Raw genomic sequence first — 19,356 nt, forward strand, 5'->3', positions numbered from 1 at the left:
TCGATGCAGTGGTGGAATGAGAATTAGTGGAGGATACTGAGCAACAGGTGACTGTTAGAGTATTTCACCATGACCTAGGGCAGCACATTATGATGATATTTGTTTATACAAAATGTTCAGCAATTGAGAGGTTAGATTTGTGGGATCACTTGTACTACTTAGCAAGTGATATGGAATTACCATGGTTGGTAGGAGGGGATTTCAATGTGATATTGCATGAAGATGAGACAATAGGGGGACTTCCAGTACACCCTCCTGAATATGAGGATTTTGTATTTTGTGTAAACTCTTGTGGTTTGTTTGAGCAAGGGTACAAAGGAAGTCCATTCACATGGTGGAATGGGAGATCCAATGCTGAGTGTATATTCAAGAGATTCAATAGGATTTTTGTGAATTTTCCATTTCAGAACATGTTGCCAACTATTGAAGTTGAGTATCTAATCAGAACTGGATCAGATCATGCACCATTGCTAATGACATGTAGGGTGCAGACAATCAATTTTGTCAAGCCTTTCAGATTCTTGAACTTTTGGACAAAGCATGATACATTTATGGATGTGGTGAGGCAGAACTGGGAAGCTGATTTCATAGGGGATCCGTTTTTGATGTTCAAGAAGAATATCAAGAGGGTGAAGGCAGCACTCTCAAAATGGAGTAGGGAAATATTTGGTGATATCTTCAAGCAATTGGCTATTTTGGAGGACATTGTTAGGGTGAAGGAGATGTTGTTTGAAGAAGAGCCTACAACTGAGAATAGGATTGTGCTTCAAAAGGCTCAATCTGAATTGAAGAAATACTTGAGTATTGAGGAGCAGTATTGGAAGCAAAAAGCTGGGATGACTTGGTTTGCTGAAGTAGATAGGAATACAAGTTTCTTTCACAATCATGTCAATGGAAAAAGAAAGACATTACAACTGAATAGGATCAAAAGTGGCAGTGGGGTATGGATTGAAGACCAGGAGCAATTGGCTAAAGCTGCGGTGGACTTCTATCAAAAACAGTTCACAAATGAAGGTGATGCTTCTGAATTTTCCTTGCTCAATAATGTACCTTCAATGGTCACTATGGATCAGAATTTGGAACTTAGCAGATTGCCAACAATTGAAGAAGTAAGGGCATCAGTTTTTGAGCTTAGTAGGGAGAGTGCTAGTGGTCCTGATGGATTCACTGGCATGTTTTATCAAACTTGCTGGGATGTTATTGGTGCTGATATACACAACATAGTGCTACACTTCTATGGAGGAGCTGCATTGCCTAAATCCATCACTCACACCAATCCAGTGTTGCTGCCCAAGAAACCTAGAGTTGAGACCTTCTCTGACTTAAGACCTATTAGTTTGAGCAACTTCATTAACAAGGTCTTGTCTAGGGTGTTACATGGCAGATTGGAGAGTTTTTTGCCATATCTAATAACTCCTAATCAATCCAAATTTGTAAAGGGTAGGAGTATATTTGAGAACATCTTATTGACTCAAGAAATTGTCACTGGCATAAGGTTAAGGGGAAAGCCAGCTAATGTGGTGATCAAGATTGATATGGCTAATGCCTATGATAGGGTTTCATGGAAGTACTTATTGCATGTGTTAAGGAAGATGGGATTTTCTGAACACTTCATCAACATGGTGTGGAACTTGATGTCAAATAACTGGTATTTAGTATTAGTGAATGGGCAGTCCTCAGGGTTCTTTAAGTCGACAAGGGGTGTGAAACAAGGGGATCCCCTATCTCCAGCATTGTTCATTCTGTCAGCTGAGGTACTTTCCAGGTCTTTGAATAAGCTCTTTGAAGACAAGTCATTTGTGGGATTTGGAATGCCTAAGTGGTCTGATCCTTTAAACCACTTGGCATATGCTGATGATACGATAATCTTTGCATCTGCTCATCCTCCATCTTTGAGCAAGATTATGGCAGTGTTGGGGAACTATGAGAAGATATCACGTCAGATGATCAACAAAGATAAAAGTTCATACTACATGCATTCAAAGGTTGCTAATGGATTGTTTCAGGCAGTTGGAGCTATTACAGGATTTGCAAGAGGTAAATTCCCCTTCACATATCTAGGGTGTCCTATTTTTTACATTAGAATGGGGAAGGACTATTATGAGGATCTTATCAAGAAGGTGGAGGCTAAATTGCATTCATGGAAAGGAAAGCTGTTGTCATTTGGAGAAAAGGCAACACTCATTTCTAGTGTGTTGCAAAGTATGCCAGTTCACATGTTATCAGTCCTTGATCCTCCAAACAACATCCTGGGCATCTACATAAGACTTTTCTAGGTTCTTTTGGAGCACAAAGGAAGAAGGGAGAAACAAACACTAGCCTTCATGGCAAAATCTTTGCCTTCCTAAAGAGGAAGGGGGCCTAGGTTTTAGGTCCTTATATGATGTCTCAAGGGCATTGTTTGCTAAACTATGTTGGAGGTTTAGGACCATAAAATCTTTGTGGTCTAATTTCATGAGGAATAAGTATTGCAAGAAGGAGCTACTAACAGTGGTGCATTTTAGGAGAGGGTCTCATGTTTGGAGACAAATGCTAGGGAAGAAGTAGAACATGAGATCGTATGGGAATTGAAGAGTGGAACAACTAATATTTGGCATGAAAATTGGACTGGATTGGGTGCACTTTATCACGTATTACCTGAAGACTTTCCAATCAATGAAGATCTTTAGGAGGTGGTAGAACTATGACAAGGGGAAGCATGGGATGCTCAACTGCTAGATCAAACTTTCAATAAGGAAATTACAAAACATATAAGGCTAAATGTGCATTATGAAGGCAGTGAAGGATATTGGGATAGGCCATACTGGATGCCAACTCCTTCAGGCAAGTTCAGTGTTAGGAGTGCTTGGCAAATATTAAGGCATAGGGCTGATCCTAATCAGGAATTCAAGTTAATGTGGATTAAAGGTTTGCCATTCAAGATATCCTTCTTCTTGTGGAGATTGTGGAGGCAGAAAATAACCACCGATGACATGTGGAGGAGGCAAGGGGAAATGGTGATGTCTAGGTGTTGGTGTTGTCAGTAGCCCCAAGAGGAATCCATTGAGCATATATTTGTCACAAGTCCTACTGTCTCTAAGGTATGGAACTTGTTCATGGGGGCTGCTGGAATTTCTGTGCAATTGATTCAATTGAAGCAGATTATAAGGCATTGGTGGTATGCTCAGTGTTGCCCAAAATTAAAGCCACTATTTCAAGCAGTACCAGCTATCATCACTTGGGAGCTTTGGAAGAGAAGAAATGCAGGTAAACATGGTGGTTCAGTGTCCACAAATAGGGTGATTCATGAGATAAATAGGACATTGCATCAACTGGCAAGGGTGATGTATGCTTGGATCCCTAATATTCCATTGTTATGGCCATACATGATTCAATACTTTGAAGTATATAAACCTATATTGATCACTACAAGAGTAACATGGCAGCTTCCTTTTCATGGTTGGTACAAATGTAATACTAATGGAGCTTCAAAGGGCAATCCTGGACTTAGCTCCCTAGGCTTTTTGTGAGGGATGATGAAGGTGATGTGGTGTATGCTAGGGCAATAGACCTGGGAGTGACAACTAATGTGGTAGCTGAAGCTAAGGCTATTCTTCAAGGGTTGGAATACTGTGTGGAGCATGATCTTCACCCTCTCTTATTGGAGACTGATTCATTGGTGAGGAAGAAGGCGATAGAAGGGGAATGGGATCCTCCATGGGTAATTGCACAGGATGTGAAGAAAATTATAGAGATGAAGGACGACTTCAATGTGATCTTTCAACATGTGTTTAGAGAAGGCAACTCAATGGCGGATTTTATAGCTAACATTGTGTTCTCTTTTGCAGGTACATCTGAGTTTCATTCATTCTTTGAACTACCTAGTGCAGGGAAGAGGTTGATCAATTTAGACAAATCTCAATCACCTAACCTTAGGGTTAGGATAGCAAAGAGAAGAACCCCAGACTGATGGCTTCAAAGGATTGGACTATGCACAAACCTGCATGTCAGTATGCTATTAAGGTACTTTCCAATTTTGGGGGTTCTTTGATAGTGTACAGAAAAAATGCGATAGGCAGGTGTGGGATGGTACAATATATCCTACTTCTGATATGTCCAAATGCTAAGGAAAATGCTGAAACCATCATATGGTATTTTTGAAGATTGTTGAATCATTTCTCAGTGGTATTAGCATGCTTTCATGCTCAATCTGAGGATGGTTTAGCAATGTTTAGAATAATGTCTACATTAAAGGTTCTAGTAGGGAAGGATCTGAGCTTACAAGATCACAAAAAGGAACAATTTCAAAGCATGGCCTTTGCCTTGCAAAGCCTGCTTAAAGCCAGCTCATTCCTGGCTTTTGCCTTGCAAAGCCGGCCTAAAGCCAGCTCATGCCTGGCTTTTGCCTTACAAAGCCTGGCTAAAGCCAGCTCAAGCCTGGCTTTTGCCCTGAAAAGCCTTCCTAAAGCTAGCTCAAGCCTGACTTTTACCTTGCAAAGCCTGCCTAAAGCCAGACTCCTCTCCTACATATTAATTTTGATGAGTGAGCACATGATTAATAGTTGGACAAAATCAGTCCACTGCATATGGAGATCATATAGTACCTACACTTGGAAGACTATGTTGGCTTCAACTCTGTGGTGGAGATGTTTGGAATTCATTTTAGCCTATGGACAATATACCCTGACGCCTGGTGAGAGCTTGATAGGTGTTGCTTGGTATTTGCCAATGACAATTGGATTCACATACACTAATAGGAGAAGGAAACATTCAACTTATCATGTTGTAATAGCTAGTTCATTATATTTTAGCTTTTCTATCTTTTTAATAGCTAGTAGCTTCATGCATCTTCTATTTTGGTTTGGACATCTTGTAAGCTTTGGACCCATTTTGGGATTTTATTTATATATTAGCCACTAGGCAAGTGCTGCCGAGTGGTATAGTTGCTTAAAAAAAATACTGCAGGAATATAACTACATTTAATTCAATTTTTGACATTATTGTTCATTTATTGCGATTAGTGTTGTAAACAAATGAATGATAATATATAAAATTAATATTGGAGTGAAAGAAAGTCAAAAGAATCAAATAGTTATAATATATTGCAAATGATTCAAAATCAAATTTTGATGTAAGAAATATATTTTACAAATCAAAATTTTGATTGTACAGCTTTAGGACGTCATTTAAAACTTTGTGAACTATTTCTGAGAAAATATGAAATAAATATTTTAGAAAAATTCAATTGCTCTATTTTCATATTGCTCTAATTTTGTCTTATAATAGTCTTTTTGCATTAAAAAAATGAAAATTGATCTGTTTTTGGTAATTAAATTTATTTTATAAATCACCATGAAGAAATACATAACCATAGCTAAGCGATCACAACTTTTATCCAAATACATCTTTGCTACTCAAATAGCATCCCTAGCATAAAGTTATTGCTAAAACATAAGTTGTTGTACTATGTTCCTAGCTCCATGTGGAGCTCTAAGATTACAAATATAGGCAATTTCTCTAGCAATACTATTCAGCTTCTGCTCTTTTGTTCAAAGGTTCGTTAGTTTCTTTCAATGTATATCGCATGCACACATTCTGAAATTGATCTTTTTATATGTTATGTAGGAATATTACTTCTAGACTATTACGAGCAGATTATGTTCATTTTATTCTTTCTATAATACTATTTGTAACAACTCTTTTTTATATCAAAGGACAAAAAAGATGCCAACAATATAATAGAGTGGTGGTGCTAAATATTAGGAAGCAGAATTAGTTATTTGGGATGAAATACTTATGGGGAACCTTATATAAAATTCAACTTTTACCACAGAAAATGAATGATATCCTCTTACACATAGTCAAACATTTTCAAGCGTTGGACTATATTTGATGCAACATATTTTATTACATTGACTATTATATGTCGCATTTTCAAAAGGAATATCAATATCGACAATAAGAGTTCAAATCATAACAAGCAGCCAAAGTATCATAAGGGAACAAACCCAAAAATATCGTATATAAAGAAGTATTAGGTAAGATATGATTATGTTTTTTTATGTCTATACTATTAATACATATATCATTTGCAGGTTCAGACGTGATGTCGAATTATTTTAAATTCAAGTATAATGTAAGTGTAATAACATTTGAAAATGGTTACATTTTCTTTCACATCAACTATTTCATTCATTCATATATATATATATATATATATATATATATATAATATTTTAGGTAAATTTAATTTTTGGTTCCTTAATATTTATAAATAATTAATTGATAATTTACATGAAAAGTATGAATGTCAAAATTTTAGCGCTCGAAAATCAACGTGCAATTGTTATAGTGCAACGCACGTTCATAGAAACTAGTATCATATTAAAAGCACGAAGTATGTAGTGAAATATTGTTCGTATTTTTTACCCTTTAAAAATAGTTTTCACACTAGATAACATAATTATTTTAATTATTTTCTCATATTTAGGAATAATTATTTAATTATTTTCCTAATATTTAGAACTCCAAAATCAATTAAATTTTGTGTGTTAGTGTGTCCGTATTTAAATTGTATAAAGTATCTATAATGCAATCAATCGTTATTCTCTTAGATTACTTTTAAACAATAAGTCAAACCATATAAACGTACATATATACTCAAAGAGGCTTAGCCTACAACAAATATAGGAAATATATTAAAAATACTTCATTCCATCACAAGAATTAAAAGAATAATATTTCAGAATATATAAGAATAAACTTCTATCTTCGGAGGAATTAGATTGGGTGGGCAATCTTTAACTGCAAAGGACTTTTTTTTAAAAAGGAGACAGAGTTCTTATATTTTTTATTCAAAAGGTAAAAAGAATTGTACAAAAGTCAAAGTGAAAATATATACTATAGTATAATTTAAAGCCTTAAATATTTAGTTCATCTAGAGTTTAAAATATAATTGCCATTATGTATATGAATTATAATTAATTTTATATTAATTTGAACTCCTTTCCTACTCAATCAATATTTTTTTTTATCAATTTTTTTTTACAATATTTGAAAACTACGCTCGGCAATTAGAAAAAATAACTAAGAAAATAGTTAAGAATACAAGAGAGTGATAGGGGGGGGGGGGTGACAAAAGTCCATAACACTAATGGTTCTTCAAATACAATGATCCAAAATTAAAAAAATTGATATGGTATATATGGAATTAAGGATAGAAAGTGTCACGACCCAAAATCCCAACCACGAGGCCGTGATAACGTCTAACATCCGCTTGCTAGGCAAGCCAACATTAGCTAAAGAATTAACCAGTTTAACAATTTAAAAATAAAATATTAAGAATTAAAGTCTAAAATACTTTGAAATACATATAATAAATCTATAAGTAACATTGTCTATGCTAATCCTAGAAACCGGAGTCGCAAGTACATGAGCGACAGGAATATGCTACAAATAAAGTCTGAAATAAAATACAATTGTCCGAAATGAAATAAACAATAAACAAGATAGGAAGGGGACTTCAGGGACTGCGAACGCCATGCAGCTCTACCCCAAGTCTCCTAGATAGATCAGGCCCGAGCAATCTCCACTAGCACCGCTAGGACCAACACCGGGATCTGCACAAGAAGTCTAGAAGTATAATATGAGTACAACCGACCCCATGTACTCTGTAAGTGCCGAGCCTAACCTCAATGAATTAGTGATGAGGTTATGACAAGACACTCACTATAAACATGTACGAATAGTAAATAGAAGACAACACAAATATAAAAAAAACCCGGATAAACTCATAAGAACGGGACCAGAAGGTCAACTAACAGACGCCCCCCAGAATAACTGTGACGACCCGATAGGTCATTTTGACTACTAGCTTTTATTTTTGTGTTCTAAGACCTTTTATAGCTCCACTTGATGTTATATGACTTATGTGTGTGGTCCGTGTCCTTTTTATCGGAAAGCTTTTATATAAATTTTTGAAGAAAACATGATTTTGGACTTAAAATGAGGCAAGAGTTGACCACGGTCAATAGTTTTTGGTAAACGACCTCGGAATAATATTTTGACGATTCTGATAGGTTTGTAAGATATTTTTGGACTTGTATGTGTGCTTGGTTGGGGTCTTGGGTGACCCGTGCGCGTTTCGACGCATTATGTGAAATTGACAAAAGTGAGTTTTGAGTTGAAAATTTTGAGTTTTGATGATCGATTCTTGATATTTAATGTTATTTTGATAATTTGAGTTAGTAAGTGAGTTTGTATAATATTATTACACTTATGTACATGTTTGATTTGGTGCTCGAGGGGCTCAGATGAGTTTCGGATGCATTACGGACTTATTTGGAACACCTGATGCATAACTATTGCTGGCGTAGACTTGCAGGTCTCGCAATTGTGAAGACCTGATCGCAATTGCGAGCCTCGCATTTGTAATGTCCGGCTCGCAAATGCGAACATGGGCTGGGGGCTGGAACTTCGCATTTGCTAAGTAAAGTTCGCTTTTGCGGACTGGGCTGGGATCACATTTACGATCTCAAAGTCGCATTTGCGACATAGTGCATAGTAAGAACAACTTCGTATTTGCGAAGCATTACTCGCATTTGTGATTAGGGGGCTATTCTCAAATGCAATGAATATGTCGCATTTTTGACTTATGCATGTCTGTGATAGTGATCGCATTTGCGATCAGTTGTTCGCATTTGCGGATATCACAATTGCGAACAAGAGTTCGCAATTGCGACATCTGCACCTGCGTAAAAGTTTGGAAAACTTGTTCGCAATTGCGACATCTACAACTCGGTAAAAGTTGGGGAAAATGGGACTTAGCTCATTTTATACTAATTTTCAACCTTAGACTTCATAGAGGCGATTTCTTGATAGTTTTTTCTTTCAAAATTTATTGATAAGCATCTTTAACTAGTTTTCAATCAACTTCAACTACTTTTCATGAATTTTTAACATCAAATCGATGAATTTCAAGATAGAAATTAGGGGTTTTAGGTAGAATTTAGAGATTTTGTAAAATTGAGATTTAGACCTCCAATTTAGGTCGAATTTCGAAATAAATCACATAACTGAGCTCAAGGGTAAATAGGTAACCAGGATTTAGTACGAATCTCGGATTTTGACTAAGTGGGCATGGAGTTGACTTTTGTTGACCTTTTTAATTTAGCTAAAGATTGAACCTTTTTCATTTGTGGGTAATTTCTAAAGCTTGGTTTTAATTGTTTGAACGATAATTGGCTAGATTCGGTTGGTTTCGAGGATTGTTCGAAGGAAAAAGTCGTGGTTGATTATTGATTGGTTGTGAAAAGAGGTAAGTATCGTAGTTAACTTTGATTTGAGTGAATTAAGATAGAATCGAGTCTATTTGCCAGGTGAACTATGTGTATGCAAGGTGACGAGTGCATATGCGTTTGCTATGGGATAAGCATGCGAGTGGAATTTGCCTTAATTATACCAAGTTATTTCATTTACTATGCCTTCCATGCCATAGATAGATCGCTTATTCTTTGACTAGCCGCTTTCAAGTTGTTTCTTATATTGAATTATTGCAATATTGGGTGTTGAGAATATGAAACTTATAATTGGTTGTTGCCTCTAATTGAGGAAAATGTTTTGTACGACGAGCGGAGTTCAGTACTATTGATGAAGTGTATTTTCTTCCTACCTCGCTTGGTATTGGTGTTGTTGTTGTTGCCTGGTGAGGAAGAGTGAAAAGGGCGAAGGGTGTTGTTGTGCCTTGTTTGCATATTGATATCTTGCTTGAGTGAACGTGAGGCTAAAGCACAAAGGGTGATGCCGTGCCCATGATTATTTACATTACATGGTGAGGATGAGGGTAAAAGCATGAAGGGCGATGCCGTGCACTTGTATTTATGGTATATGGTGAGGATGAGGATAAAAGCATGACGGGTGATGCCGTGCACTTTCATTTATGATATATGTTGAGAATGGGGGTAAAGCACGAAGGGTGATACCGTGCAAATTGTTGACTTATTTGCTTTGACTTGTTATTTGAAATGTGAACTTGACTTGATGCTTTCGGTACTTATTTTGAAAGAGAGTGATTCTCGCTTATTGTTTTTGCTCATTGTCCCTTTCTACATGTCCCTACTCTGTTGTTACTTTTGATGTTTTATTTGTTGTTCAGTTTCTTTATGTATATAACTGCACAAGTTTTAGTAGATGTCTTGCCTTAGTGTGATGACCTAATAGGTTATTTTGAGCTCTAGCCCTTATTTCTGTGTTTCGAGATCTCGATTAGCTCCATTTTGTATTTTTCGACTTGCGTGCACAGTCAATATTTTCTTTCCCCCGAAATTCATTTATGTGAAAATTTGAAGAAAACATGATTTTTAGCTTTAAAAATGACTTGAGTTGACTACGGTCAATATTTTATGTAAATGACTCCGGATCGGTAATTTGACGATCCCAGTGGGTCCGTATAGTGATTTTAGACTTGGGATATGCCCGAAATTAAATTAAAAAGTCCCTAACTTAATTTGACGTGATTTGTTGAAAACTATTAACTTGAATGTTTAAAGAATTTCTATGTTTGACGGTAGGTTGACTTTATTTCTACCGGGTTCGAATTTCGGTTTTGAAATTTGTTATAGGTTCATTTTACTATTTGAAACTTGTGTGCAAAATTTGGTGTAAAACGGAGTTGATTTGATAGGATTTGGACGCTCGGTTGTGAATTTGGAAGTTCTTGAGTTTCTTTGAAACTTTCATGCATTTTGATGTCTGATTCATAGTTCTAGATGTTCTTTTGGTGTTTTGATCGCGTGAATGAGTTCGTATGATTTTATTACACTTGTGTGCATATTTTGTTTGGAGCGCAAATGGATTGGTGAGTTTCGGATAGGCTACAGACCATTTGAATATAGAAAGAATTGCTGGTTTTGGCTGCTGCTGATATCTGATGTCATGTGCTTCACGATCGCGAACCATCTCTTGCGATCGCGAAGGCGAATCTGGGTTGGGGAGGACTTTCTTCTTTGCGAACGCGAAGTAGTTGGGGGTTTACCCTTCATGAACACGTCCTCTCTCTCGTGAACGTGTAGGGTTATAGGGTCCTGGGAGGGAGCCTGTCAGTTACTCTTCGCTAACGCGTTCATTGGGTCGCGAACATGAAGGCAGGGGGAAGTAAGACTTCGCGAACGCGGAGAGTGGCTAGCGAAAATGTAGGCCTTTGGCTGCTGCTACTTCGCGATCGCGTCAGGTCCTTCGCAAACGCGAAGAAGACCTAACGCCAATGATTAAAACAGTCCAAAAATCCGGATTCTTCCCATTTCTCACCATTTTCAAGTTTAAGCTCAACCTAGAGGCGATTTTGAAGAGGTTTTTCACCCCAACTTCATAGGTTAGTAGATTTTAACTTGTTTCCTTACATTTTCATATACACCCATTGATTTGTAACCTTTAATCTATGCTTTTTTATGGTAGAAATTATGGATTTAGGTAGAAATTGGGGATTTTGAGAAATTGAGATTTGGACCTCAAATTGAGGTCGAATTTCAAAACTAATCACATAACCAGGCTCGGGGGTGAATGAGTAATTGGGTTTTGGTCTGAATCTCGGATTTTGACCAAGCGGGCCTAGGGTTGACTTTTGTTGACTTTTTCAAAAACATTAAAGATTGAATCTTTTTCACTCGTGGGTAGTTTCTAAAGCTTATTTTGAATTATTTGAACTATATTTGGTTAGATTTGATTGGTTTGGAGGCTAATTCTAGAGGAAAAACCGCGGTTCTACATTGATTTGAATGCAGAATGAGGTAAGTGTCGTGATTAATCTTAACTTGAGAGATTAGGACTTGTTGGTCTATTTGCTACATATTTTATGTGTGGGGACAACGTATATGTGAGGTGACGGGTTCCTACGCATTGTCATTGGGTTAAAGCATGCGGGCTGAAATTACTTCTTTGTATTATATTTTCGTTAATTGTGTTAGCTTAGGTTAGATTATTACTTCTTTTAATTAATCGTTTTGCATTTATTGCTTATTTTAAAGATGTTGAATATTTTGGAATTGAAATTTGATATCATGGAACCAAATTTGGAGTGAAACTATTCGCCTTGTTTTTATTATTCAGATTTATATTGTTGCTTGGTGAGGAAGAAAGAAAAGTACGAAGGGTGTTTCCGTGTCTTATTTGCATTCATTATCATATATTGAGAGATTGAGAGTAAAAGCACGAAGGGTGATGCCGTGCCGGTGAGTAAAAGCACAAAGGGTGATGCCGTGCCATTATATTCATGATATTATATGGTGGAGACGAGAGTAAACACACGAAGAGTGATGCCATGCCATTTTCATATCATTGTTTAATTTGATTTTCAGTTTTGGAGATTCACTTAGTTATACTATTGCTTAATTCAGAGGATGTTATTTCATGATTTCGTACTTGCCGTTTTTATAATATTTTTCCCTTTCGCATGTTCCCTCACAGTTAATATTCTATCATTCTTGTTATTTTTCTGCTTTATACATACTTTTACAAAGTTTTTATGTAGGTGTCTTGTCATCGCCTTGTCACTACCCCGTCAAGGTTAGGCTCGACACTTATGGAGTATATTGGGTCGATTGTACTCATACTACACTTATGCACTTCTTGTGCAGATACTGGTATTGGTCCTAACAGTGCTTGAGGTGCGACAACTCGGATAACATTCACTTCGGAGACTTGAGGTAGATCTGCTGGCGTTCACAGACCTTGAAGTCCCCTTTCATTTCCTACTTTTACTGTTTATCTCTTTCCAACAGTTGTATTTATTTCAGACTATGTTTGTAGACTTCTAGTTTCTCGTGTACTCATGACTCCGAATTTCTGGGAGTATTTAGTATCACGTGGTTTATATTCGCATTGTGTTGCGTTTGGCATTTATTTCCCGTTGAATGTCATTGTTTTGTTTTTAACTGTTAAAATTGGTCAGTTGCCTATTTCACATTGTCTTGCCTAGCAAGTGGATGTTAGGCGCCATCACGATCCCGAGGTTGGGATTCCAGGCCGTGACAATCAGTTGGTATCAGAGCACTAGGTTGCTTAGGTCACACGAGTCATGAACAAGCTTAGTAGAGTCGGGAGGATCGGTACAGAGATGTTTGTACTTATCTTCTAGAGGTTATGGAGTTTTAGGAAAAAAATCACTTATTTCTTTCTTTGTCGTGTGATTTTATTCTATCATTAATGTTTGAATCATTCCATTCTTGTTCTCTTGCAGATGGTGAGAACACGCACAACATCTACAGCCAGATAGGAGACGGAGCCCCATGTTGCAGCCACTACCAGGGGTAGAGGCCAAGGCCGAGGTCGAGCCAGAGGCCGGGGTAGAGGTAGAGCTGAGTCTAGAGCTCGAGAAACAATACCCATAGTGGAGCCTCAGATTGATCATGAGGAGGAGATCCCATCTCAGACTGCACCAGTTGGACTCGCTCAGGTCCTAGAGGGATTTATAGCCACTCCCATGCTTCTGGACGCTCTAGTCCGTTTAGTGGGCCTTATGGAGAGTGTGGCCCAAACCGGTGCATTTTTGGTGGCACCATCCATCTCTTAGGCTGGGGGAGGAGCACAAACTCCTGCTACTCACACTCCGGAGCAGATGGCTCCTATATATTTAACTCCAGCAGTCCAGCCAGTTGGGGTAGTTCAGCATGTTGCTGCTGCACAGACCGGGGAGAGGCCCCCGATGTCTTCTGAGGGATTGATGAGATTGGATAAGTTCACAAAGATCTTTCCTATTCACTTCAGTAGTGCACCTTATGAGGACCCACATGATTACCTGGACATTTTCCACGAGGTGTTGCACAACATGGTTTTTGTTAAGACCAATAGGATTGACTTTGCAGTGTTCCAAATGACCGGTTTTGCTAAGAGATGGTGGCAGGATTATGTATTGACCAGGCCAGCTGGTTCACCTTCACTTACCCGGGATTAGTTTTTTGCAGCTATTTCTGGAGAAGTTTATTCCTTTCACTCTGAGAGAGGAGTACCGCAGGTAGTTTGAGTGCCTTCAGCAAGGTACATGACTGTTGCCCAATATGAGACCCGATTTGTGGACCTAGCTCGCCATACAATTATCTTACTCCTTACTAACAGGGAGAGAGTGAGGAGATTCATTGATGGACTTACTTTCAGTATTAGGCTATAGATGGCCAAGGCGACCGAAGATGATATTTCTTTCCAGAGGGTCGTAGAGATTGCTAGATGGATCGAGATGGTTCGTGGTCAGGATAAGGGGCGGTATCTGAGAAGAGGCCTCGTCATTTTGATAGTTTCAGTGTTGCCTCGTCTGGAGGAAGGGGTTCATCTGGTAGGGGATATTCTCCCATGCCATTTTAGTCGGCGCTTCAGGCATCCCACGGTGCTTCGGGTAGTCGTGGTCCTTATGTGCCTTATCCTGAGTAGCTAGCCTATAGTGCACCATCTCTACTATTAGTGCACCTCCGATCTAGAGTTATCAGGGTGGTTATTCAGATTGACAGGGCTAGTTCCAGGGTCAACAGTCATAGTAGACGATGGCTTGTTATACTTGTGGAGATCTAAGGTACGTTGCTAGATTTTACCCTAGGTCATAGAGCAACATGCCGCAACAAAGTTCTCGCGATATGGTTATATCACTGGTTGCTTCACCGCCTGCTCAGCCAACTTGAGGCGGGGGTCAGGCTACCAGAGGTGGAGGTCAAGCCATTAGAGGTAGAGGTCAAGCCATTAGAAGTGGAGGTCAGGCCATTAGAGGTGGAGGCCAGCCAGCTAGAGGTCGTCAGAGAGTCGGAAGTCAAAGTGGTGGGGGCCCATCCCTATTTTTTTTATGTATTTCCAGCTAGACTTGAAGTCGAGTCATTTGACATCGTCATCACATGTATTGTTCTAGTTTTCCATAGATATGCTTCAGTTCTATTTGATCCTGGCTCTACTTATTCCTACGTGTCATCCTATTTTGCTTCATATCTGGTTATGCCTCATAATTCTTTGAGTGCTCCTGTATATGTGTCCACACCTGTGGGAGATTCTATTGTTGTGGATCATGTTTATCGCTCGTGTGTGGTTTCTATCGGGAGCCTTGAGACTAGTGTAGATCTCCTACTTCTTAATATGGTGGACTTTGATATTATTCTAGGCATAGATTGGTTGTCACCTTATCATGCTATATTGGATTGTCACCCCAAGACGGTGACCCTTGCCATGCCGGGGTTGCCCCGATTAGAGTTGAATGGGACTCTTAGCCATTGTACCAGTAGGGTTATTTTTTATGTGAAGGCTCGACGTATGGTCGAGAAGGTATGTCTAGCATATTTGGCCTATATCCGTGATTCTAGCGCAGAGGTTCCTTCCATGGATTCAGTACCATTTGTGCGTGAGTTTCCAGAGTTGTTTCCTGCAGATTTGCCGGGGATGCCACCCGATAGAGATATCGACTTATGTATTGACTTGGCTCCGGACAATCAGCCATTTCTATTCCACCATACTGCATGGCCCCGTCTGAGTTGAAGGAACTGAAGGAGCATTTGCAGGATTTGCTTGATAAAGGATTTATTAGACCTAGTAAGTAACGACCCGATCGGTCATTTTGTACAATTGTGTCCCATTACCCCCTTTTATGCTTCTCATATATGTGTTTATGATTTTATGACTTGCGGGGTTGGTTAGTTTCATTTCGGAAAGCTTTTGGGTTGACTTGGACCCTTTTCTGAGCTATGCAGATGTTATGGAATGAATTCGAACTATTTGGAGCTTTGAAGTCTGAGCAAAAGCCCAAGGGACTAAGCCGGGATCGTGTTCGTGGGTCGAGGACCAATTCTGGATGTCAAAAATCGAAGTTTGATCTGCATTCTGAGAAAACCCCACTGTCGCAGTGCGTGGGGCACCGCGACTACCTATTTTCTGTTGCCTGACATATGTTGAGCTCTCTGGATTTCCCCACTAATGCCCCGCATGGCACGTCGCCCCATGCGGCGCGCCTGTGTATTTTTTACAGAGTAAATATCCTATTTCGGCTAGGAAAAGGTGATTTCATCTGGGCCTGTCCCTACTTGGTATAAATACATGAAAAATGTTATTTTCTCGACTTTGGACACATATTCGACCTAAGGAGGCTAAGGGGGAGTTGGAAGAACACGAGCACACGTATTTCATCATTTCTTCCTCACTCAAGACCTGAGTTTGGATTGAATTTATGTTTTTCTATACTTTAATTTTATTTGTGATGAATTGCTCCATATCTATGGAGTAGTTCCATTTTGGGTTTGATGGATTTGGTGTATTGATGATTGTTTGTGGATTATAACTCTAGTTTTATGTATTGAATCGTTTTTGGATGAATTAATTGTTGCATCTATATTCACTTGTTCATGTAATCAAGAGAGGCATAACTTGTGATATCTTTGCATTATATTGTTGGTTGAGTTCATAGATTCTTCTAAGTAATCAAAAGAGGCTAGTTGAATCATTTATTAAACCTAGTTAGGAGAATAATCGAAAGAGGTTTTCCTAAAGACCAATCCATTACGCATTCTTGCATATCTTCACGTGCTTAAATTGGTTAATCTTGTGAGTATAAAACTTAATCGAGAGAGGAGTTTTTGCTGAACGTTTGAACTAATAATTGAGTGAATTTGAGAGACTCACTTGAACCTTAGAAGTGAATTATCTAGAGTTAGATCCCGAACAATTAGCTTACACCTATCCTATCAAAACCCTATCTTCTCCCATTGATAACCTTCTTTGCTTAGTCCTTGTTTCGATTGTCATTAGTCAATAGCTTTAGAATTCTTAGTTAATTTTAGTTAGACATCTTATAAAATTCAACTATACTATATTTGACTAGCGATCAGAATTTAAGTATGTGTTATGCACTCGTCAAATTTTGGCATCGTTGCCGAGGATTGACAATCAATAGTGTTTGAAATAGTTTGTAGTGCTAATTCAGGAATTCTTTTTTCCCCCTTTTTACGGTTGGTGTTCTTTGACTGTGCGTAGGTTACAGGTTAAGATTGATTCATGACTTGATCTTCTGTGAAAGAAGTGATACCATATGAGCCAGAGATAGAAAAACAACTGCGACAACTGAGGAAGGAAAGAAATCTCGCCGAGACGTTAGAAAAGGTTGGGCAATCCTCAACCAAAGAACTTAAGGCTGGAAACGGTGACGATAATGTAGATTTGGCTGCAAGAGAGGCAGCCCAACAATGGGAAAAAGTTGCACGGGATGCTAAGAAAGTAACTATTCGAGAAGCACAGATTATTTATGAAGAAGAGAAGGGTCGGAGAATTGCTCAAAATCAACCCTTGGCTGCAGACCAGTTCAGAAATATAGCTCTTATGCCTGGGAGATCACTGGGCGATTATGCTAGACTGGTCTACAATCAAGGCTTATCAAGTGTTAGACCACCTCTAATTGCAGCTAACAATTTTGAATTGAAGCAAGGGTTGCTCCAAACCCTTCAAAATTGTTGTGTCTTCATGGGGAAGATTAACGAAGATCCAAATACACATCTAATGGACTTCGAGGAGATTATGAATACCTTTTAATATAATGTTGTGTCACAAGATGCAGTGTACTTAAGGGCATTCCCCTTCACACTCAAAGATAACGCAAAGAAGTGGCTTCAAAGTTTTCCAACTGGATCGATCAGAATATGAGAGGAGATGACCAGAAAATTCTTTGATAAATATTTTTCCTTAGATAAAACGGGTAAGTTTAGAAGAGAGATCCATAACTTCTGTCAGAAAGAGACTGAAACTATTTTTGAAGCATGTGAGAGGTTTAAGGAGATTGTTTGAAAGTGTCAACATAGTGGAATTGAACTCTGGATGCAACTCCAAGACTTTTGGGATGGATTGACACCGGCGTCATGTAGAACATTGAGCAATGCAACTGGAGGCCCTTTGATGAAGAAGACTCCAGAGGAGATAGTTATAATTCTTGATGAGTTATTGAAGATGCTAATCAGTGGCCCTCTGAGAGTGCTCAAAGAAGGAGATCAAATGGTGTTCACCAAGTTGATGTTAACATATCTATGCAAGTACATCTTGATGATATGGCTAAAGAAATAAGGAGACTGACCTTGGCTACAATACAAAATAAGCCTCATGCAGCCTGTGATATATGTGGAAGAGGACACCCTACTCATGAGTGTCAAGCCTCAACTGAGGAAGTGAATGCTGTGGGAAATTACAACTTGAATGCAATGGGTCAGAAGCACCCCGGTTTTTCATGGAGTTCACCTGGGGGTACTGCAAATGCATGGCAACAAAACAACCCCAAATTTCAGGGACAAAGAGCTCCTGATTTTATGAATCACCCGAGGTAGCAGTTTCAGCCTCAATAGCCCAATCAGCCTGGTCTAGAAGATCTCACAAAGGCCTTCATTGTGAAAACTGATGAAAGATTTGAAGTACAAGGGGCAGCAATTCGAAATTTAGAGAAGCAAGTGGGACATATCGCAACAATATTATCTGAGAGGGTTCCAGGAACTCGCCCTACTGATACTGAAAGAAATCCCAAAGAAACAATGAATGTTGTAACCTTGAGAAGTGGGCAAGTGTTGAAAAACTCCACCCCGATCCAAAAAGAGGTAATACTTGAAAAAGAAAGTGGGGAGCAACTGAAAAGTGATGATGACAAGAAGAAGAAAGGCCCAATGAAAGCTGAGAAAAAGAAGAAGGAAGAAAAATCGAGAAGGGAGGAACATGAGGAGAGCAAACATATGTATGCGCTACCTTTCCCTCAAAAAACTATGTAGAGAAAAGATGGACAAACAGTTTGAGAGATTTCTGGATGTTCTGAAATTGGTTCATGCAAACTTATCATTCACAGAAGTTCTCTCACAAATGCCTTCTTATGCCAAATTCTTGAAGGAGATCCTTACAAAGAAGAGGAAAATAGAGGAGACCTCAGTGGTCAAGCTCACAGAGCATTGCAATGCGATATTGTAAGATAAACTCCTACAAAAGTATGGAGATCTAGAGTGTTTTACTACACCTTGCTATTTAAGAACTATTAATTTTGATAAATCGTTATGTGATTCTGGTGCCTCAATTAATTTAATGCCTCTATCTATTTACAGAAAACTTGAGAAAGAGATTGGAGAGATAATGTCTGCACAAATACCTTTGCAGCTGGCATACCAAATGACTTTAATACCCGAGGGGTAGTGGAAGATGTGTTAGTTTGGGTGGATAAGTTCATATTTCCTATGGATTTTATAGTGGTGCATATGGAGGTAAACAAAGAGGCTCTCCTTATCATAAGAAGACCATTCTTAGCGACGGGAAGAGCAATATTAGATATACAAGAGAGAAAATTCTTGCTTTGAGTGGGTGGGGAGAATGTGACTTTCAAGATGGATGGAGAAATGGGGGTGCAAA

The 19,356-nt window shown here is 38.5% G+C and overlaps 1 non-coding gene across 1 annotated transcript; it reads right to left on the reverse strand.

The window, feature by feature from the left end:
- Positions 1 to 17,682: 17,682 nt before the first annotated feature.
- Positions 17,683 to 17,789, reverse strand: LOC117277872 (small nucleolar RNA R71). The gene has a single exon (XR_004508208.1). It is a non-coding gene; the product is annotated as a small nucleolar RNA R71 (small nucleolar RNA).
- Positions 17,790 to 19,356: the final 1,567 nt, after the last annotated feature.

The sequence above is a fragment of the Nicotiana tomentosiformis genome, chromosome 8 (assembly GCF_000390325.3).
Source record: "Nicotiana tomentosiformis chromosome 8, ASM39032v3, whole genome shotgun sequence".
In the NCBI taxonomy this organism is placed as follows: Eukaryota; Viridiplantae; Streptophyta; class Magnoliopsida; order Solanales; family Solanaceae; genus Nicotiana; species Nicotiana tomentosiformis.